The sequence below is a fragment of the Prionailurus viverrinus genome, chromosome D2 (genome assembly GCF_022837055.1).
Source record: "Prionailurus viverrinus isolate Anna chromosome D2, UM_Priviv_1.0, whole genome shotgun sequence".
Classification (NCBI taxonomy): Eukaryota; Metazoa; Chordata; class Mammalia; order Carnivora; family Felidae; genus Prionailurus; species Prionailurus viverrinus.
The window spans coordinates 1,278,862-1,302,072 of record NC_062571.1 but is presented as its reverse complement, the minus strand read 5'-3'; the positions used below and the strand labels follow the sequence as shown (position 1 = coordinate 1,302,072).

Sequence of the window (23,211 nt, the reverse complement as noted above, 5' to 3'; positions counted from 1 at the left end):
GTGAGTCAATTCTTGGACACAGTGGGAGAGGATTTTTAGCCTCTGACAGAGGTCGGTTCCAATCTCGGCTCTCCCACTTCCTGTTTGATCTTAGACACGTTCCTTAATCCTTCTGAGATGCCCTGTCCTTATATTCACCCCAAATCATACCTACGTGCTAGGGGCGCTGTAATGTCCAAAGAGGCGAGCCATTTTTAAAGCTCCCATCCTCATTGCAGTCATCATCATCGTTAATTTTTATTTTCTGTGCCAATATCCTACCTTCAGGACCAGAGATGATCAAAGGTGATCTCGAACTAAGGAGTACCGGCGGATGCTCATCCTAGCCTGTGGGAGCACGGAGGGAGTGACTCCCGTGCGGACGCTCAGGGTGCACACGGGTTTCCTGGCCTTTCCGGCAGGAAATGAGAGGAACACACCTGGAGCACGGAAGCGAAGCTGAGACCAGCTCGAGGACAAGCTGTCGGAGCTCATCCTTCAAACGCACGCAAGCAGTGACTCTTCAGGCCGCGTCACAAAATGCGCGTCCACTCGGACGGTCGTTGGGGCCCCTCTGATCCGGCCCCTGGACGTGACGATGCCTCCAGAGGAAATCCACCTGACAACGTGCAACACAAAGCGTCATTATTAGGCTGTTTCTCACGGCTCATGGCCGGTTAACTGCAAACACGGGGTCAGAAACGGTTTTTACACGCTCCTGCTAGATGGAAAGTGAAAATTAAACATGTTGGTATCATTCTCTACCTGTTGTCTGCTAGCCACAGTTAACCGAGTTGCTCTTTCACCTTCAGACCCTATTCCAGCCTGCCATCGACCATGTGACCGTGTTACAGAAGCTGCTTGTCTTAAGAGTCTCGATACATGAGACAATTAAATAGGCAATTCCTGTTTGGGCCTTGGGGTCCGGCTACGTCTTCCTGAGGGGAACGTGTGTGGTGGTGTTCTGAGTTGTGTAAACATTGCGTGTGTCCCACGTGTTTGTCAGTGATAGGATGTCCGTTTTCCTCATAGGACTTGTTCTTCCCCAGGCATGCTTCAGTTACTTTTTTCTAATCCAGAGCCTCTATTCAAGTATTTCCCCAGTCTTGATCCCGTAACGTCATCCAGCCAGACCTGCTCCCGTAGACTGTGGGGCAGGAGGCTACAACGCAGAGAAACACCCCTGGAAATTTCTCCATTGGCACACGACCGAATCTCACATTCGAACGTCTTCTTTACTCCTCGTCTGTATTTTCTATTGTTCTTGGAGACAGGCGCGACGTTTTTGTCTTCTGTGATTCTCACACTTGTCAACTGATCTTGCGTGTCCCAGGCTGACCTGCAGCATTCTGGAAAATATTTTCCCCCTTGCTGTTCCTGCCTCCCCCTGGTACATTTCCCTCCCCCGGGTTTAAAAGTGTTGGAACATGAGCCACAGGACAGCCGCCGCTGCTCAGCACCCTGCCCCACGACTGGGCGGAAGAGGAAGAATATAAACAACCCTTCTCTTGGCCTGGAAGGTCCCTCCCCCTACCTGTGTGTACACACCTGTCAAGTTCTTCAAGTGCTGGCCCGTCCCAGCCTCAGCCCCGCTGCGATCCTAGCAGAACATGAACCAGTTGACACTCGGCCCTGCCTCAAATTTTCCCTGGAGGCTGCGGGCCAAGTTCAAACTCTTTAACGCGGTCTACCAACCGTTGGTGGTCTACCTCCCGTTTGCTTTACCAGGTGACCGTGAATTCTTGGGGTTAAAACACTATATGCTTCATGCAGTTACCTGAACTACTATGTTCATTCATATTTTTATGCGTTTGCAGATAATTCAAAGGTATAATGAAGCGTTAGCCCTATGGATTGTTAATTGTGTGTTCTGTGCTTGGGGAACTGTGTCGGGCACAAGGGAGAAATACATCACTAGAACAAAAATCTTCCTCCAGAGGAAGAGTCTACAGTTATGTTATAAATGGGTAGTATCTGAACCAAATCGTAAAAAGAATTGTAAGAATTTAAGTGGACAAGAGAGACAAGGTCATTCCTAGGAACGTAAAACAAAACAAAACAAAACAGTCTGATCCCCATCTCCAGATTTTCTGATTAAATTGTTCTGTGTTGACAATTCGCATTTGTAACAAGTTCCCAGGTGATGTTGATATTGCCAGTCAGAGAGAACCATGGGTTTTAAGGAGAAAACACAGAGTTCCTGTGTTGAATTGGAAGGAGTCAAACAGTGAATAGGTAATATTCTTTAAAAAAAAGAGACAGACCATGAAGAATCCAAGAAATGGAAAATAGAACTGAAAGGAAAGAAGGCACACCTTCTCAGCCCAGCGAGTTGGATTAAATATTGGCTAAAATTGACTTAAATATATGATTTGCTCCATCAATGGTTGAGGAGGACTCGTGCTATGTGGGATTTTTGTAAGAAGCATGTGTTTGGTTTATAGTTTTTGAAAGGGAAATATGAATTCAGGGGAGTATTAGTATTTTAAATTTTAAATGATTTAATTTTGCTTTATTAAAATACTGAGTTTATTTCACATGCACATTTTCGTCTCCCCACCATTTCTATTTGTCTGACCACCACCACATCCTGTCTAACAGTCCGTATGTACCAGAACCCAAGCCAAGGGTAGAGTTCCATGTTTAAAAATGAACAGGAAGTTTGAACAACACATTCTTGGTAATGGAACCTGGACAACATTGATCAGACGTCACAGGGAAAGTCCTCACTCTGCAGTATAAAAAGGACAGCCTGATATCAGCTGTTACAGAAATGAAATAAGACTGAAAACAATTTTTTTAAATGTTTGTTTTTGAGACAGAGAGAGAGCACGACTGGGGGAGGGTCAGAGAGAGAGGGAGACACAGAATCCGAAGCAGGCTCCAGGGTCTGAGCTGTCAGCACAGAGCCCGATGCGGGGCTCGAACTCACTGACCGTGAGGTCATGACCTGAGCCGAAGTCAGAAGCTAACCGATTGAGCCACCCAGGCGCCCCAAGACTGAAAATTTTAACAAACTGCTTAAACTGTTTTCTTAAAGAGACTTCCTGCACTGCCAGATGCCTTGAATAGCCTCTTGGTCAGTCATCTGGAGACAATTCTTCACATAATTGATGAATTTGGCCTCCACTTTTGGGAAGAGGGCCACCTTTGTCTATGCTTGTTTGCCATTTTTTGCTTTAATATCTTCTATGGAACTAGGCCCTTTCAGTGTTTTGGGAATGTTTTCCTATTTTTTGAAGGATCTTGACCTTTTGATCTTGGTGTTGATGATTTTGAGTCTCTTCCACTCTGGTTTGATATTTGTGCATTTTTGGCTGGAGTGTCTTGTGTAGATTTCTTCACTAGAGCCTTGTCTTCAGTTTCCTCCTCGTCACCATCACCACCATCACCATCATCTTCACATCTTCTTCATCATCATCTTCTTCATCATCATCTTCATCAGCAACAAGTTTTACTTTTCTCTGTGGAAACTTGCTGCCACTTTCAGGAGCAGAACGCTTTCCAAATATACCAAGGAGTTTCATATCCCCTTCCCTCTTCCTCTTCTGACTCTGCATCGTCCTCCACAGCTATAAAGTTCTGTCCACTAGTGTGCACAGGCCTTGAATCACATTTCAACTGTAAGACCACAGGTGGTATTATTTCCAAGCCCCCTAGGGAAACCGTCGGCTGGACAGACATTTTCAAAGTTGCCAGTGTGATTTTAATTGGATTGCCATAGTAATTCATTGCCTCTGACTCAACAACGTTCTATTCTTCCTTTGTACCAGCCCCTGCACAGGCCATTCTTAAATATGACTGGTGCTCGTTTCCAACCTGATCCACATTAAAGTGATAATCATTGTCAGCCTTCAGTTCACAACCAAAAAGGTAGTTCTGGGACTCATGTCCATTTCCTTCAAAGCTTCCATGGTATGGTGGCATGCATTTAGGTGGGAGAGAGGGCAGATGGGGATAAACGACTTCTGTTCCAGAGAACAGCTGCACAGGATGGAATCACACCAGGGAGTAAATGAAATATTTTAAAGTGGAAGGGGCAGTCTCATGAACACAATCATTTTAAGGAGAGAAAAATAAAGGGCCATATGCCCGTATTATCTGACCAGATCGCTGAGTCACACAAAGAAATAACTTTTGAGTGTTTTATTTGTCTGGTATACACTTGACTACAGGATGGTCTATAAACCCGTATGATCCCCGGTAATTTTACCTGACTCCACTGGGCTAATGGTGAGACTCCCATTAATTGCACACATTTTTTAATCCAACCAAGTAAAATCTGAAGTTCCTATTTTTTCACCCCCTTTCTCTTCTAAATCTATTTATAAGATTAGTTATTGTATACCAACTTAAGCTAGACTGTCAATCTGATTAATACCCTCAAATGGCTCAAAGATCACAAAATAAAGGTTAAAAATCAAGTAAGCTACGAGCTATTGTATCGTAACTGTAGGAAAATTGATTACTTTTTCTTTTTGTTCTTGTAAAATAAATTGGCAGAAGATGGACACACACTATTTCGTGACTTTTCAGTTCTATCATATCCATGCTTCATTAGTATCATGAGCAAATACTTCTGAAAGTTTACACAAGTGAGATTCTTTTTATTTTATTTATTTATTTATTTACTTTTAAAAATATAATTTATTGTCAAATTGGCTAACATACAGTGTGTAAAGTGTGCTCTTGGTTTTGGGGTACATTGCCATGGTTCGTCTCTAACCGACAGCCCTGAGTGTCATCCCAACAAGTGCCCTCCTCAGTGCCCATTGAGATGCTTTTTAAATGCCATTCTTTCATCTATGATTTGCAAAAGGAATAACAATGTCCACTGATAAATTTTCATTTGGCTCCAAAGTATGTAGAGTTGTTCATTCCTTCAAGATGTACAGTCCGGGGACACCTGGCTAGTCAGTTAAGTGTCCGACTCTTGATTTTCGCTCAGGTCATGGTCTCATGGTTTGTGGGTTTGAGCCCTGCATCAGGCTCTGTGCTGACCGTGTGGAGCCTGCTTGGGATTTTGTCTCCCTCTTTCTCTGTTCCTTCTCTGCTCACTCTCTATCTCTCTCTCAAAATAAATAAATAAATAAACTTAAACAAAGATATACAATCAGTATAAAGTGGCCTTGGAAAATGAGAGAAATTCCTTAAAAGTACTGGCAAGAATTAGTAGAGTTCTTTAGTTAGAAGTTATCCGAGATGCTATGAGACCAATAGCTGTTAGAAAGACAAATGTCTAAATTTTGCAGTGAAGTCAGTCCTGTGATGTACGTCCAATGAAATATATGAACACATTAATGGCATTATATTTAGTTTGTTATATGAACATCCAATTATTAAGACAATGGTTCTCCCATGAGTGCTGAGCGTTCCCATTTGTTCTCCCAGGTCCATTCCTCACCCTTCTTCATAACGCCCTGTGCCTGGGTGGCTGACCTTTGCGGAGCACACAGTGGGGCCCTCTGCCATCTGGCTTGGAGTAGAATAAAGAGAAGCACTTTTAGGAGACAGACACCAGCCTGAGAGTGAGGGTTGGGTGTTTATTCTCCTAACTCCCTCCCTACTGATTTGCTAGCCCTCTACAAGTCTCTGCTCTGGCAGGAGGCCATTTCTGTGCCCTTGTCCTGTCTGGGCCCCGATGACCACACCAGCCTGCATCTCAAGTCCTCGCAGGTACGACAACTAGGCCTGGATCATATGTCCTCCGTTTCCCTAAACAGTGAACTCTATTATGGCTGCCTAGCTGAGGTGCCGTTTCCTTCCAGAACATTGCTACTTTCAACATCCTTGATATCCCATGACAAAAGTTCATGATAATAGAAATGCTAATAGTGATAGAGGAAATGTTCAACTTTCAGTGGTGATGGGCTCTGCTCCCGGGACTCCAAACACACTCTGTCACACTTACCAAGGTCAGAACGACTCGGCAAAGCCTCAAAGCCTGGGTTTTGATTCTGGGTGAGCACACGTTGTATGTGTGTGTCGTTTAAAAAAAAAAGCAAAAAGGAGCATTCCAAACATAAAGATAAGAAGAACAAACAAACCTCCCTGGATCCTGTAAGACTAAAGTCATACAGTCTTGCACATACTAAAAATATAACGTAAAGTCTGTAACTTTCTGGAATGTGCTTCATCATAATGCTTTGTAACTCTTTATGTAAAAAACGCACATAACCCTACACCAAATATCCCTTCCCGGGAGCACTTTCTTCTTTGTGAAGATTGTGTATTCTGTGCAGCTGTCCTAACTGGGGCTCGAATACAACAACTCTTTCCCTTTCTCTTTAAAATTAAAAAAAAAAGGTTTTTTTCATTTCGCATGAACAATAGTAACATTTTTACACCAACGTAAATAAATTACTCAACAAGCACTTAATAATGGATATAAATCCAACACCTTGTTTAAATTACTAAAATGCGCCCTATAAATTAAAAAAAAAATTTTAATGTTGTTTGATATAACTTTTTAAGACACCACAAATGCATAGGTACCACATCATTAATGATTATTTACAGCTTAATAATTTAAAAACATTTTTGTATATAGCCACTTTAATATTAGAGTAAAATTCTATTTAATAAAATTTGCAGCTTAAAAATTATGTTGCTGAAGACATGTATCTCTACTCACTGTTAAGTAAGAACTCACAAGGTATTAAATAAACATAATATAACATTAATATTTTTTTTAAATTTTTTTTTTAACGTTTATTTATTTTTTGGGGGACAGAGAGAGACAGAGCATGAACGGGGGAGGGGCAGAGAGAGAGGGAGACACAGAATCGGAAGCAGGCTCCAGGTTCTGAGCCATCAGCCCAGAGCCCGACGCGGGGCTTGAACTCACGGACCGTGAAATCATGACCTGAGCCGAAGTCGGACGCTTAACCGACTGAGCCACCCAGGCGCCCCTAACATTAATATTTTTTAAAACAGAAAAACAGCAATTGAAACTACAACCAACTCCAGTCAACTTTAATAATGAAATGAAAACAGGGGCGCCTGCGCGGCTCAGTCTGTGGGGCATCCGACTTCGGCTCAGGTCGTGACCCGCGGCTTGCGGGTTCCAGCCCGGCGTCAGGCTCTCTGCTGTCTGTACAGAGCCTGCTTTGGATCCTGTCTCCCTCTCTCTCCACCCCTCCCCTGCTCACGCTCTCTCTTTCTCTCTTTCTCTGTCTCTCAAAAGTGAATAAACATTTATCTTAAAAAAAATAAGGCAATGAAAACGAAGCACCAAAGCCAAAAGTGAAGAGGTTGCAAATATACAGACACAAAGTTCCAACAGTATTTTATTGCAACCAGATTTCTTAGTGAACAAGCACAAGAACTCTAGTCAGAGAGAACTTGTAATTCATTCACATCATATTTTAATTATCCCCACGAATTAACTTGCTAAGTAATAAGAAGTGGCTTTGAGACATGTTTAAACGCAGTTCTGCAGTTGTGTATGCACGGGCAGGGGCTAGAAGTATACGGCCCAACGCTGGTCATGTTCAACAATTATGCCGGGTGATTCTGATGTACTAAACTTTGAAAAACCACGGAGTTAGTGTTTAATTTCTAATTTAATACTGAAGTATTTCCTGTGGAATTTTCGAAATCATGAGCTCATGGTATGGAAAGCATTAATCTCATATCTTAGTCTCACAAAGAGTTAATTTACACTAAATATAACAAGTACTGGAGTGTTTTTGGCATGTATGTAAACAATGTTTTAAAAAGTTAATCTAGTGAGATTAACTCACCATTCTCCCACAATATTCTCAGCAATATCCACTCATTGTGAACTGGAATGGTGAAGTTGGTCTGAAGCGTTTCAGACGAAAATACATTCAACCCGTAGTGTTCAATGTGCGGCCAGAGAGCAGATTGTAAAGTCACTGTGGCGACTGCAAAGTGTTGGGTCCAGTTTTACACACACACACACACACACACACTCTCTCTCTCTCTCTCTCTCTGTCTCTCTCTCATTCACTGGCCTTGTGTAGACCTGAGGTGAAACAATGGGAACTAAGACACATGTGGGGTCTGGTCAGGCTGAGCTCCAGGGGGGCTCTGGAATGGCCCAGGACCTCCTGTCCCCCAGGGTCTCTCTCCACACTGGGTCTCCTGCAGGACACCCAACTACAAAAGTGGGATCTTCAAGGCCTTCTTTGTCCAGAACTGGGCGGTGTTCCTTTCCCATAGCCTAGTAGTTCAAGTGAGTCGCAGGCCCCACCCAGCTTCCAGAGGGGGAGACACATGGGCTGTGAATGCCAAGGCTTGGGAGCATCAGTGTAACAGATTGCCAACCTGTCTAGTGAGTTAGATACCCAGCTCCACACATGGGCTCCAGACCTGAAGGGACTTTGTTTAACACACCCTGGAGGTCACAAGGACATGGTGTTCTTATGCAAACATACATCTATTCAATGCCATGGTCCATTAATAAACTTGAGTGGGAATCAGAAGAAAGGTAGAGACATTAACTTTTCCGCCCAAGTTCATTTCCAATTCTATTTTAGAATGAGACTTCCATGTGACTATTACTATTTAATAACACTCCAATCATAACTGCATGGGCCTGAATTGACATATCTATTAAATACAGAAGTACCTAGATTTACCATCATGACCACCAAGTAATGAGATTTATGTTCTTAGAATATACTTGGTAATTAGAATAATTACCATACAGTGACTGACTAACACAGATATCCACAAAACAAAATAAATAAACACAGTGTAGGCAAGGAGTCATTTAATTTGCTTACCTGAGGTGGCAAGATGTGGCATCTTGTTAGAAATCAAATGCCAGTTTTTTGGAGCTCGAGGGAAGATGGCGGCGTAGGAGGACGCTGGGCTCACCGCGTGTCCTGCTGATCACTTAGATTCCACCTACACCTGCCTAAATAACCCAGAAAACCGCCAGAGGATTAGCAGAATGGAGTCGCCGGAGCCAAACGCAGACGAGAGGCCCACGGAAGAGGGTAGGAAGGGTGGCGAGGCGGTGCACGCTCCACGGACTGGCGGGAGGGAGCCGGGGTGGAGGGGCGGCTCGCTGGCCAAGCAGAGCCCCCGAGTCTGGCTTGCAAAAGCGGAGGGGCCAGACGGACTGTGTTCCCACAACAAGCGCAACTTAGCGTCTGGGAGGTCATAAGTTAACAGCTCTGCTCGGAAAGCGGGAAGGCTGGAGGACAAAGGAAGGGAGAGCTGCTGAGCCCCCTGACAACAGAGCTCAGTTTGGTGGGGAACAAAGGCGCTCGCCAGCGCCATCTCCCCCGCCCATCCCCCAGCCAAAATCCCAAAGGGAACCGGTTCCTGCCAGGGAAACTGCTCGCTCCGCGCAAACACCCAACTCTGTGCTTCTGCAGAGCCAAACCTCCGGCAGCAGATCTGACTCCCTCCCGCTGCCACAGGGCCCCTCCTGAAGTGGATCACCTAAGGAGAAGCGAGCTAAGCCTGCCCCCCTGCCGCCGTGCACCTTGCCTACCCACCCCAGCTAATACGCCAGATCCAGATCATCACAAGCCTGGCAGGGTGCAAGTAGCCCAGACGGGCCACACCACCCCACAGTGAATCCCGCCCCTAGGAGAGGGGAAGAGAAGGCACACACCAGTCTGACTGTGGCCCCAGCGGTGGGCTGGGGGCAGACATCAGGTCTGACTGCGGCCCGCCCACCAACTCCAGTTATACACCACAGCACAGGGGAAGTGCCCTGCAGGTCCTCACCACGCCAGGGACTATCCAAAATGACCAAGCGGAAGAACTCCCCTCAGAAGAATCTCCAGGAAATAACAACAGCTAATGAGCTGATCAAAAAGGACTTAAATAACATAACAGAAAGTGAATTTAGAATAATAGTCATAAAATTAATCGCTGGGCTTGAAAACAGTATACAGGACAGCAGAGAATCTCTTGCTACAGAGATCAAGGGACTAAGGAACAGTCACGAGGAGCTGAAAAACACTTTAAACGAAATGCATAACAAAATGGAAACCACCACAGCTCGGCTTGAAGAGGCAGAGGAGAGAATAGGTGAACTAGAAGATAAAGTTATGGAAAAAGAAGAAGCTGAGAAAAAGAGAGATAAAAAAATCCAGGAGTATGAGGGGAAAATTAGAGAATTAAGCGATACACTAAAAAGAAATAATATACGCATAATTGGTATCCCAGAGGAGGAAGAGAGAGGGAAAGGTGCTGAAGGGGTACTTGAAGAAATAATAGCTGAGAACTTCCCTGAACTGGGGAAGGAAAAAGGCATTGAAATCCAAGAGGCACAGAGAACTCCCTTCAGACGTAACTTGAATCGATCTTCTGCACGACATATCATAGTGAAACTGGCAAAATACAAGGATAAAGAGAAAATTATGAAAGCAGCAAGGGGTAAACGTGCCCTCACATATAAAGGGAGACCTATAAGACTCGTGACTGATCTCTCTTTTGAAACTTGGCAGGCCAGAAAGAATTGGCACGAGATTTTCAGGGTGCTAGACAGAAAAAATATGTAGCCGAGAATCCTTTATCCAGCAAGTCTGTCATTTAGAATAGAAGGAGAGATAAAGGTCTTCCCAAACAAACAAAAACTGAAGGAATTTGTCACCACTAAACCAGCCCTACAAGAGATCCTAAGGGGGACCCTGTGAGACAAAGTCCCAGAGACATCACTACAAGCATAAAACATACAAACATCACAATGACTCTAAACCCGTATCTTTCTATAATAACACTGAATGTAAATGGATTAAATGCGCCAACCAAAAGACATAGGGTATCAGAATGGATAAAAAAACAAGACCCATCTATTTGCTGTCTACAAGAGACTCATTTTAGACCTGAGGACACCTTTAGATTGAGAGTGAGGGGATGGAGAACTATTTATCATGCGACTGGAAGCCAAAAGAAAGCTGGAGTAGCCATACTTATATCAGACAAACTAGACTTTAAATTAAAGGCTGTAACAAGAGATGAAGAAGGACATTATATAATAGTTACAGGGTCTATCCATCAGGAAGAGCTAACAATTATAAATGTCTATGCGCCGAAATCCGGAGCCCCCAAATATATAAAATAATTACTCATAAACATAAGCAACCTTATTGATAAGAATGTGGTCATTGCAGGGGACTTTAACACCCCACTTACAGAAATGGATAGATCATCTAGACACATGGTCAATAAAGAAACAAGGGCCCTGAATGAGACATTGGATCAGATGGACCTGACAGATATATTTAGAACTCTGCATCCCAAAGCAACAGAATATACTTTCTTCTCGAGTGCACATGGAACATTCTCCAAGATAGATCATATACTGGGTCACAAAACAGCCCTTCATAAGTTTACAAGAATTGAAATTATACCATGCTTACTTTCAGACCACAATGCTATGAAGCTTGAAATCAACCACAGAAAAAAGTCTGGAAAACCTCCAAAAGCATGGAGGTTAAAGAACACCCTACTAACGAATGAGTGGGTCAACCAGGCAATTAGAGAAGAAATTAAAAAATATATGGAAGCAAACAAAAATGAAAATACAAGAATCCAAACGCTTTGGGACGCAGCAAAGGCAGTCTTGAGAGGAAAATACATTGCAATCCAGGCCTATCTCAAGAAACAAGAAAAATCCCAAATACAAAATCTAACAGCACACCTAAAGGAACTAGAAGCAGAACAGCAAAGGCAGCCTAAACCCAGCAGAAGAAGAGAAATAATAAAGATCAGAGCAGAAATAAACAATATAGAATCTAAAAAAACTGTAGAGCAGATCAACGAAACCAAGAGTTGGTTTTTTGAAAAAATAAACAAAATTGACAAACCTCTAGCCAGGCTTCTCAAAAAGAAAAGGGAGATGACCCAAATAGATAAAATCATGAATGAAAATGGAATGATTACAACCAATCCCTCAGAGATACAAACAATTATCAGGGAATACTATGAAAAATTATATGCCAACAAATTGGACAACCTGGAAGAAATGGACAAATTCCTGAACACCCACACTCTTCCAAAACTCAATCAAGAGGAAATAGAAAGCTTGAACAGACCCATCACCAGCGAAGAAATTGAATCGGTTATCAAAAATCTCCCAACAAATAAGAGTCCAGGACCAGATGGCTTCCCAGGGGAGTTCTACCAGACGTTTAAAGCAGAGATAATACCTATCCTTCTCAAGCTATTCCAAGAAATAGAAAGGGAAGGAAAACTTCCAGACTCATTCTATGAAGCCAGTATTACTTTGATTCCTAAACCAGACAGAGACCCAGTAAAAAAAGAGAACTACAGGCCAATATCCCTGATGAATATGGATGCAAAAATTCTCAATAAGATACTAGCAAATCGAATTCAACGGCATATAAAAAGAGTTATTCACCATGATCAAGTGGGATTCATTCCTGGGATGCAGGGCTGGTTCAACATTCGCAAATCAATCAACGTGATACATCACATTAACAAAAAAAAAAGAGAAGAACCTTATGATCCTGTCAATCGATGCAGAAAAGGCCTTTGACAAAATCCAGCACCCCTTCTTAATAAAAACCCTTGAGAAAGTCGGGATAGAAGGAACATACTTAAAGATCATAAAAGCCATTTATGAAAAGCCCACAGGTAACATGATCCTCAACGGGGAAAAACTGAGAGCTTTTTCCCTGAGATCAGGAACACGACAGGGATGCCCACTCTCACCGCTGCTGTTTAACATAGTGCTGGAAGTTCTAGCATCAGCAATCAGACAACAAAAGGAAATCAAAGGCATCAAAATTGGCAAAGATGAAGTCAAGCTTTCGCTTTTTGCAGATGACATGATAAATCTGATAGACTCCACCAAAAGTCTGCTAGAACTGATACATGAATTCAGCAAAGTTGCAGGATACCAAATCAATGTACAGAAATCAGTTGCATTCTTATACACTAACAATGAAGCAACAGAAAGACAAATAAAGAAACTGATCCCATTCACAATTGCACCAAGAAGCATAAAATACCTAGGAATAAATCTAACCAAAGATGTAAAGGATCTGTATGCTGAAAACTATAGAAAGCTTATGAAGGTAATTGAAGAAGATTTAAAGAAATGGAAAGACATTCCCTGCTCATGGATTGGAAAAATAAATATTGTCAAAATGTCAATACTACCCAAAGCTATCTACACATTCAATGCAATCCCAATCAAAATTGCACCAGCATTCTTCTCGAAACTAGAACAAGCAATCCTAAAAAATTCATATGGAACCACAAAAGGCCCCGAATAGCCAAAGGAATTTTGAAGAAGAAGACCAAAGGAGGAGGCATCACAATCCCAGACTTTAGCCTCTACTACAAAGCTGTCATCATCAAGACAGCATGGTATTGGCACAAAAACAGACACATAGACCAATGGAATAGAATAGAAACCCCAGAACTAGACCCACAAACGTATGGCCAACTCATCTTTGACAAAGCAGGAAAGAACATCCAATGGAAAAAAGACAGCCTCTTTAACAAATGGTGCTGGGAGAACTGGACAGCAACATGCAGAAGATTGAAACTAGACCACTTTCTCACACCATTCACAAAAATAAACTCAAAATGGATAAAGGTCCTCAATGTGAGACAGGAAACCATCAAAACCTTAGAGGAGAAAGCAGGAAAAGACCTCTCTGACCTCAGCCGTAGCAATCTCTTACTCGACACATCCCCAAAGGCAAGGGAATTAAAAGCAAAAGTGAATTACTGGGACCTTATGAAGATAAAAAGCTTCTGCACAGCAAAGGAAACAACCAACAAAACTAAAAGGCAACCAACGGAATGGGAAAAGATATTTGCAAATGACATATCGGACAAAGGGCTAGTATCTATAAAGAGCTCACCAAACTCCACACCCGAAAAACAAATAACCCAGTGAAGAAATGGGCAGAAAACATGAATAGACACTTCTCTAAAGAAGACATCCGGATGGCCAACAGGCACATGAAAAGATGTTCAGCGTCGCTCCTTATCAGGGAAATACAAATCAAAACCACACTCAGGTATCACCTCACGCCAGTCAGAGTGGCCAAAATGAACAAATCAGGAGACTATAGATGCTGGGGAGGATGTGGAGAAACGGGAACCCTCTTGCACTGTTGGTGGGAATGCAAATTGGTGCAGCTGCTCTGGAAAGCAGTGTGGAGGTTCCTCAGAAAATTAAAAATAGACCTACCCTATGACCCAGCAATAGCACTGCTAGGAATTTATCCAAGGGATACAGGAGTACTGATGCATAGGGCCACTTGTACCCCAATGTTCATAGCAGCACTCTCAACAATAGCCAAATTATGGAAAGAGCCTAAATGTCCATCAACTGATGAATGGATAAAGCAATTGTGGTTTATATACACAATGGAATACTACGTGGCAATGAGAAAAAATGAAATATGGCCTTTTGTAGCAACGTGGATGGAACTGGAGAGTGTGATGCTAAGTGAAATAAGCCATACAGAGAAAGACAGATACCATATGGTTTCACTCTTATGTGGATCCTGAGAAACTTAACAGGAACCCATGGGGGAGGGGAAGGAAAAAAAAAAGAGGTTAGAGTGGGAGAGAGCCAAAGCATAAGAGTCTGTTAAAAACTGAGAACAAACTGAGGGTTGATGGGGGGTGGGAGGGAGAGGAGGGTGGGTGATGGGTATTGAGGAGGGCACCTTTTGGGATGAGCACTGGGTGTTGTATGGAAACCAATTTGTCAATAAATTTCATATTAAAAAAAAAAGAAATCAAATGCCAAAATATTATTTTCTTTTTCCCATGTAAAAGAAGAAATTCACACAGGGACAACTGATATTCCTTTCCTTAAAGGAAAATTGTAATTTTCTCTTTCAACTATTGATATCAACTTGCTTTTTAATATGTGGTATTAAATTGGAATACTTGAAACCGTAGTCCAGTCATGGGCATTCGTGAATTTCCCGAGAAAAAATCATCTGGACTATAAAGCTTCAAGCTTCCATGACAGACCTAGTGAGGTCTACCTCTGAGAATAGTTAGAGACCTACTGGATGGGCCAGTGAGATACCTCCCACCACATACTAAGCGGAAGAGGAACATTACCCTTAGAGGACTTTCGCTGAAATCGGATAACAACATGGTGGCGAAAGGGGGGCAAAACAGTGGCCCCTCCGTGCTACGCGGGAGCTGGTCCTGAAATGGTTCTTCCAACATCTACTGAAGACCTTCCGTTCCCTTGAAGCTCGACCCAATGTGACTGGAACCATGTAACACCTGGCCTTTATTCTTGACCAACCGATCTACGTTTAAAAACCTGAGTTGTCCTGTGAGTCTTTACTTTGTAATATTTTTGACTCTAGCGCTTAATCTAGGCAAGAGCAAAACCACCATGTGTCCTGTGCGTCCTTGCTTCCTCCTTTCCATCAGGCATCTCGGAAACGAAATACTGCAGTCCATAGTAAGGTCAGGAAATTCCACTAGGGGGGGAGCATGAAGAAAATACACTTTTATAAAGCCTCCGGAGATCAGTCTTGGTTTATACAATGACTGCTTATTGGTGTGAGACTAGCTTTCTTGCCTCTGACGAGGAGTCAGATCTCTTTACCAATCAATCAATCAATCCTGAATAATGGCAGGAGAGGTGAAAAGGGGCTGAATTGTATTTTCAAGAATTGGGTCAAAGTTTTACTTTCTGTTTATTTCTTTACCGAGCACCATGATCCCACTGCACATAAAGTGGGTTTTACTGATGGATTACATCTAAGAAAGACAAAAAAAAAATGAAGGAAAAGAACTTAAAGTCTTTTAGGCAAAGTTTTCACTCTCAAATGGATCAATAAACTCTCAGGCCTTAGGAATAACTGTCTGTAATGAACATGTGCATGTGTTTATCATCGTGTAATCAATACAGTAAGTAAACTGGTTGAGTAATTTGTTTCTGCCTGATTCTTGTCTCGCTACTCTAGCTCCAGCGAAGGTCCCAATGCGGTGGGCTCAGTTATTGATCTGCTTTCTCCCCTTCTCCATTCCCCGTGTTCTAACTCGGTCACGGAAGAGACAGAAGTCCCAGGTGGGTGTAGATATGCACCACGCACGGGGGATGCAACAGAAAGGTATCTAATTAGATAATCACATCTCCTACCAGCAGGAAAGGTGTTACTTAAAGCATTGACACAATGACAGTTTGTGGAAGTTGTCTCTTTACTCACTGAAATCTTGACCAGAGGAGCTTTCTACCTTCTGTCCTCGTGCAAAGGAGGCATGAGGAGTCGTTGCTTTACTCCTGTCCCTTTGAAGGGAGAGGATGCTCTGGTTGGTCCCTGAGTGGCACCTGGGACAGGTCGCTGTGCTGTAAGTCAGGGCTTCTTGGAACACTTGCTCGTTCTTCCCGACTCCTCCTGTCCCCTGCAGCCTCCGGAGGCTAGGCGGGCTGCGGTCCTCAGACTCCCAGGGAGTCAGGTGCCATTTGGGAAGGGGGGGATCTCTCCCAGGAATATTCAAAGGTGACTTCCCAAGGATTCAGAACAGGAAAGAGAGGGGAGGAATAACTTAGTCTCACATCTAAACTACGATTTCTAATTGAAACTTAAGAGTTTTCCTTGAAATATTAGACATTTGGTCGTCAACCCCAGCATTTCACTACTGTTTGGTTCCCTGGAAGGAAGAAATAATGAATTACATTTTTAGCCCTAACAGTGATGAATTTGGTTAAATTTGGTATCTTCCATTTCAATAACATAAAGTAGCAATGGAAAAACTTAAAAAGAACCGTATGGGGATGGACATGTGGCTGATGGTCTAGGTGAGTTTCTGGCAAGAATTTTCTCCCTGCCTGTTCCCAGGGGCCCCCAACTTATGCTAGTTATTCATCTGGCCCCATTCCAGACTCCAAAAGTAGGGGACACACCAAATAGATCATTTCAGTTTCCTGGCCAAGTCTGCCCCTGGCTACTTCTGGGGAAGATACGAGTCTAAACTGTTCAAGTAAGAGTGAATAGTAGAGCTTTTGGTGGGCATAGTGGTACAAAGGTTTCTGTGTCCGAGAGCGTATAGCACAGCTTACAAGACGCACGGCCGTCCGTTCACCGGCTCAGCCTTCCTCTGGCTGAAACTGACTTTGCAGACGCACAGCAGAGGGGCCCGGAGTAACTGAGCTCATAGGAACATCGCTGAATCGTGGATCACACCAGAGGTTCCTCTGAATTTTTCCCGTATGCTGTCTCTATTTATCTCTACCAATACCGTTCAAGCCCATTTGAGTCAAGTCTTCTGTTACTGTAACCAACACTGTATAACCGGTGCAGGCGTCAGAGAAGAATGCGGGTTGTGTTTTCCAGATGAGACGAAAACAGTATTTCTGATACCGTTGGGGTGCCAGGGTGGCTCAGTCGGTTAAGCGGGGGCCTCTAGATATGGCTCAAGTAGTCATCTCACGGTCACGGGATCAAGGCCCCACGTCAGGCTTGGCGCTGAGCATGGAGCCTGCTTGGGATTCTCTCTCCCTCTCTCTCTCTCTCTCTCTCTCTCTCTCTGCTCCTCCTCCACTCTCTCAAAATAAATAAAATAAACTTAAAAAATATTTCTGATATTGTTGACAGAGCATCTGTCCCTTCTCCAAAGCTGACCCCTCCGCCTACTCACATCTGTACCTGCCCCACCGGGGGCTGCACGGGTATCTGGGCGTTCCAGGCTTGGCTGCAGATCGCTGTCCTGGGAGGGCCTTTGAGCAAGGCCAGTGCATCCCAGGCTTTTCTGTGAGGTCTGACTCTCCAGAGCCCCTGATAACTGTGTTCCCAGCATGTAGATGCAGTGCAGTGAGCCAACAGCAAGCCGAGGGCAGACCTGCGAGCCGCAGAAGCCTGGGCGGAAGCCAGCCTGTGGTTCCTCTGGCCCCTGAGGTCTAGTGACGTCACTGCCCGCAGCCACAGGAGGAAATGACCCTCACTCGGGCGTTCGGGTTCCATCATTTGACCAATATAATTTTAAGGATTCAAAAGATAATTTTCTTCCACTGGTCTTCCTTTCCAGCCACAGAAAAGTGATTCTACAGTCTTTTAAAATTTACACTAGAAACTCCTTTCCTTCCTTTTAGTACAAATATTTAAAGACTCGGATGACAACTTTTATGTATATGTACAGCATTTTAATGCTTACAGTTGGGGGGAACAGATAGATGTATATAAAGCAAATATTCCAGAGCTCTAAATATAGCTTCAGGATTTTAAAACCAGTGTGAAAGCACTCAAAAGATGTTCTTGGTATTTATAAATTCAGCAGAAAACTTTGAAGTGAATTATAGCCTTGTAGGTACAATAAGGTCATCGGTTACTATTCTGTATATAAATATCAAGTGTTTACCGAGTAGCAGGCAATAGCTTTTTAAGAAATAAAGCTGTGCATATAAAACAATGTTTTGCTGTGAGCATGACCGACGAAAGTGTGAATAGTTTGCTTGAAATCCCAGAACACGAGGCTAACGCCCGCCAAACAGAAAAGTTGTGCGAGTGAATATTTATTTGCTTAATTCAGTTCCACCCACTCGGCCAGACTTAAGATGGAAAAACGTGGAAGTAACATCTGATCAGCACTGAAATATCAAGTGGGGCACGTGATTCCTATTCTTTCTCCTCGCTGGCAGACAGTGGTTCATGGAAGTTGACTATTTCTCTCTCTCTTTTTAAAAGTGCATGCTTTTCGACTATTTATGCCACGATTCTCTCTTTCTTCACAGCCAGGTTTATTTGCTCACATTGCACAGACGGTTCCTAGACCGATTTTCCAATAAGTATTTCACCGTACAACTCATTTAAAAATGCAATAGCAGAAGTGATTATTGTCCTAGGATTCAGTAACTAGATATAACAGTACGTGCCTCAGGAAAAATGGTTCACCTTAAGAGAATTTGTAGGAAGAAAAATCTGAGCTTAAAATAAAAGCCTGCCCTTTCTAACTGTGCGACTTGAAAACTGAAGTCAACCTAATTTCCTGTCTCTGTGTTGGACGATACGCGGACAGGCCACGCTTTTCCATCTATATGTTAAATAATATTGAAAACAAGAAAAATCAGCTGAGCTACCAGACCCAGAAAATGCTCCTGGAAGATAAGACTGAAACCAACTGAGGTAGCTTATTTACGAGGACTAATTGGTTGCTTATCGAGAACTGCTTCAAGACACTTGCCCACGGTGCCAGCTGATGTAGAACTATTACGAACTGCACAGTCCTACCCCATTCTCTGTCTTGAAACACCTGCCTGAAAATCACCAAGCTCTGGCTTTGCAGTTTTATAAATATCCTTCCGGGATGTTTTCTTTCTGGGATGCCGCTGAGACCCTATCCAGGTAATTTTCTCCTACTGCAGTAATGCAGCAAGATTAACACATTTGGCTTGGCTTGTTCAAAGCTTTCCCTTCCTCCTCCTCCTTCTTCGTGGTTTCAGATTCCACTGGCTAACAAACTTGAAGACCTCACTAACATCCGATACAACCGCCCTTGCCGCCATATTTGAAATTTGCCAAAGTAATAAAAAATGTGTGTTCATATAAGACCGTACCTTGATAGTTGTTTGACCTCTTGTCTTCTACAGTTTCCACAGGTGGGTGAGGGCTGTCCACTTATTTAAAGTTGTGATTCATATGAATAGTGTCTCCAAGAAGGCAGACAGGGAGGGAATTAGACTTCTTCCCAGTGATTCAGCTAAAGCAGAATACCTTTAGAGTGGTTTCACAAGAAGAAAATGTTTTGGCCTTTCAGATGGTGGGTTTTCCTCATAATTCTTATTTATTTCCTTATTCCTATTAAATCAACAAAATACAGTGGATGTGATTAAACATCTCCTCCTTGAGGGGGAGGTGAACTGTACAAGTTAACTTTAAATTTTTTTTTCCCAACATTTATTTATTTTTGGGACAGAGAGAGACAGAGCATGAACGGGGGAGGGGCAGAGAGAGAGGGAGACACAGAATCGGAAGCAGGCTCCAGGCTCTGAGCCATCAGCCCAGAGCCTGACGCGAGGCTTGAACTCACGGACGGTGAGATTGTGACCTGGCTGAAGTCAGACGCTTAACCGACTGCACCACCCAGGCAACCCAGATTAATTTTAGGCGTTTAGCCGTAGTGTTACTGCATCGGAAGGGCTCTCCTTATCTATAAAGGGGCTGTTGCTAATTACCGGTTTATGGGCCAACTGACCTACCAGGTATATTGTATTCGCTAAAGTTTCTCTACAACTTAAATTTCCGGGTTTTTAAAAGAAACCTGATGATCTTCCCTGCCAAGTTGGCCTTCCCATTCAGGAACAGCTGGAGCCAAACGAGAATACCAGCGGCAAGCACTTGTTGAGGGTTTATGTGGCTGTACTGAGTACTTTATGTAGAATTTAATTTTTACAGTTGTGCAAAATAAATGTTACAGTCCTGGCCGACAAGCTGGGAAACTGAGATCTAGAGCCTATTAGTGACGTAAGGTCATAGCTAGTAAGGGCCAAGGTTAAAGCTAGTAAGTCTGACAGGAAGGCTCATCCTCTTAACCACCTGCTACACTGCTTCTTTCCTTCGTGTACTGAGTTGTGCTGTGCAAGGTGAGGTGGCAGCCCTTTTGTGCAAATGAGTCCCCTGTAGGCTAGCCTTAGGGGCTTCGTTTGTGATTCAGGATCACCTTTGAGTTGTGTTGTGTAAATGATGATAAATATCCACTAAAAAAGGGAAATATTTACCTCCAAAAGCATAAAATCGCTCCTTTTAATGGAGATAATTTGCAAAAAGACTTGGTTAAAGAAGTTTCTACTCCTCCAGTATGCCTAAAAAATGCCAAGTGCTTTCCTGTTTGTGATGGAAATTCTAGCCAATAGCTGCCTGAGGTCTTCCAGCTTACCTAATTTGCCAGAACTAAACTGCAGAATTCTTCATGACACAGACATTATTCTGGTTTCCTTGTTGCTTGCAAGCTGCATAAAATGTTCCTTATGTACAATTTTAAGTAAAGAAAATTTAAGTGAATTGTAAAGTATAAATTTTATTGGTTAGTAAATTCTTTTCTGTTCCAGTAGTTAGAATATAGAAGAAGGATAGTTAATAACATGAGTTTATACTTATACATGAGTTTAAGTATAGCCTAGCCTCTCGTGATTACTTCTTGCAGAAGACAGTGTTTTAACTATAGTCAATTCTTATTATTTGTGAAAATTAGATTATTTATAAAGTCACCACAAACACTGAATGAGTGAATGCCGAACCATTGCTTTTAGGAGAAATACAGGGTTAGGTTCCTGTTAGCCTTTGTTATGGCATTTTTGTGAACTGATCAATACATAACCATATCTTAATGTATGTTGCTGTTTAAAGGTAACTTCTTTAAGACACATTGTTGAGTCATTAACATTGAACTCATGGCCAGTGGGCTATTACTTTGGCCTCAATGAAGCTTGTCCCACACACACACTTTCTCTGTAAGCAACATCACAGCTTCCTTGCACTTGGGAACACCAGCCAGCACTTAAGCACTACACTCAGGGTGATGTTAAACAGCAGAATCACCTGTCAAAGAACAAAAATGTGAAAAATACGGCACTACATAGACCATGAGAAGGACACTTGTCTGCAGTGTGAGAGCTGAAACAAGAGGGCAGAAGGTCAACTTCTTCCGCCTCCTCTGGGAGTGTGAGTAGTGGGTGACTCAAATGCTTCCCCGCTCTGCACCTGTTTGCAAACAACCAAGAAAGCACCATGAGTATAACTTTGGAGTTGCAAATAAATTTTAGTGAGTAGGCCATTCTGCAAATACAGAACTTCTGAATACTAAGGATTGAATGTGTTTTTACAAAGTATCATTTTAGTTCAAACAGTGGTATCAGAGACAACACTGACTAAAGACTAAAGACTTTTCTTGTATACTTTGCCCACCTGAATTAATAATGATTTATTTCCTTTATAGTATATGTTGAAACAAGGCTGAGAAGAGTGCTTTCAGAGTTAATCTGCGACAGCCCAACGGCATCTTTCCAGAACACCCAAAATCTTCATGAAGTCTTTTCAGATCACACTCCTTCACGCTGACCACAGCTTCCTGGACTCTGGTAGCTCAGTCCACTTGGTGCCTATTCATTGCCTTGTATTGTTCTTGATTTACTTCGTTTCACTGAATCTTATGTCTCCGCTACTAAGCCTCTGGAGATAATGTAGTGACTTTTAAAATAAATGTCTGGCTGAATTGTTCACTGATCCCCCTATGTGGTGCAGTGTTTGCCTATATTCCTAAATTCTTCTGATTTCCTCCTGATAACCTCTGCTCCTGTTACACTGTTTCTATCCTCTGCTCAACTCATCTCAACATTCCCGAAATTACATTCATTCTTTGAGGTCCAACTGAAAGTCCAAGCGAAATGTTGTTATTGGTGTCCCCAAGACCACCCAAGACAGACGCACAGAACTCAGAAAAGCTGTTCTGTTCATGGCCACAGTTTTTTGAAATGAAAGAGTCCAGACGAAACCCTGTAAAAAAAAGGCACATAGTGCACGGTCCTTGTGTTCTGTCCCAGGGAAAAGACTTTCATCAGGCAGCATGTTCCAACAGCTTAGAGACTATCTCCCAGAAGCTGGTGGAGGGCCAGAGTCTGCTGGAGTGTGCAGGGTCCCACCCCCCACGCCTGCTGAGTGAGCCCTTCACTGCACACCCCACAAGTGCAGTTTACTTTGTGAACCTACCCTCCGCCATCCCCAGCTAGAGAAATCACTCCACCTCTGAGGTCTCAGGGCACATGATTGCTTCCCTCGCACATCGCTGTTTGCCTTCCTGTGGGTATATGCCTTCCTGGGCCCAGCTTGTGGAACAAGAGAAAGTAGCAGGTTATTTGCAGAGATTTTGACTTGCTAAGCAGGTCTGCTGTCTGAGAACAAAACGTGACTCGCTCTGGTCCAGACTGTGGGAAGCAGGCTTCAGAAAGAATTGTTCTTGAGAGAAAGGAACAGAGATAAAGACTTAGCATGCAAGTCAGAGGAGAACCTCGGAGAGGACAAACAGCTACTCAGGAGATTTAAGTTGTCTCGCATCCAATGTAAGTTTTAACAAAATTCGCATAAATTGCAATTCCTTGGAGAGGTAGGCAGAGGAGAAAGAGAAAGATAGGGCTTGGGCAAAAATCCAAGACTGCCCTTCATGCTGATGCCACCTACGATGTTCAGGTAAGCTTATTTTTCTTAAGCTCTTAATACTCAAGAGACATCGTGTTTGAAGAAACTCCAGGCCGTCACATACCTACCATGTTTTCCAGTATATAGCTTCATAATT

At 43.0% G+C, this 23,211-nt stretch overlaps 1 pseudogene; it reads right to left on the bottom strand.

Annotated features, from left to right (window-relative positions):
- Positions 1 to 3,013: 3,013 nt before the first annotated feature.
- Positions 3,014 to 17,705, bottom strand: LOC125147959 (nucleophosmin-like; annotated as a pseudogene).
- Between the last annotated feature and the right edge of the window lie 5,506 nt (positions 17,706 to 23,211).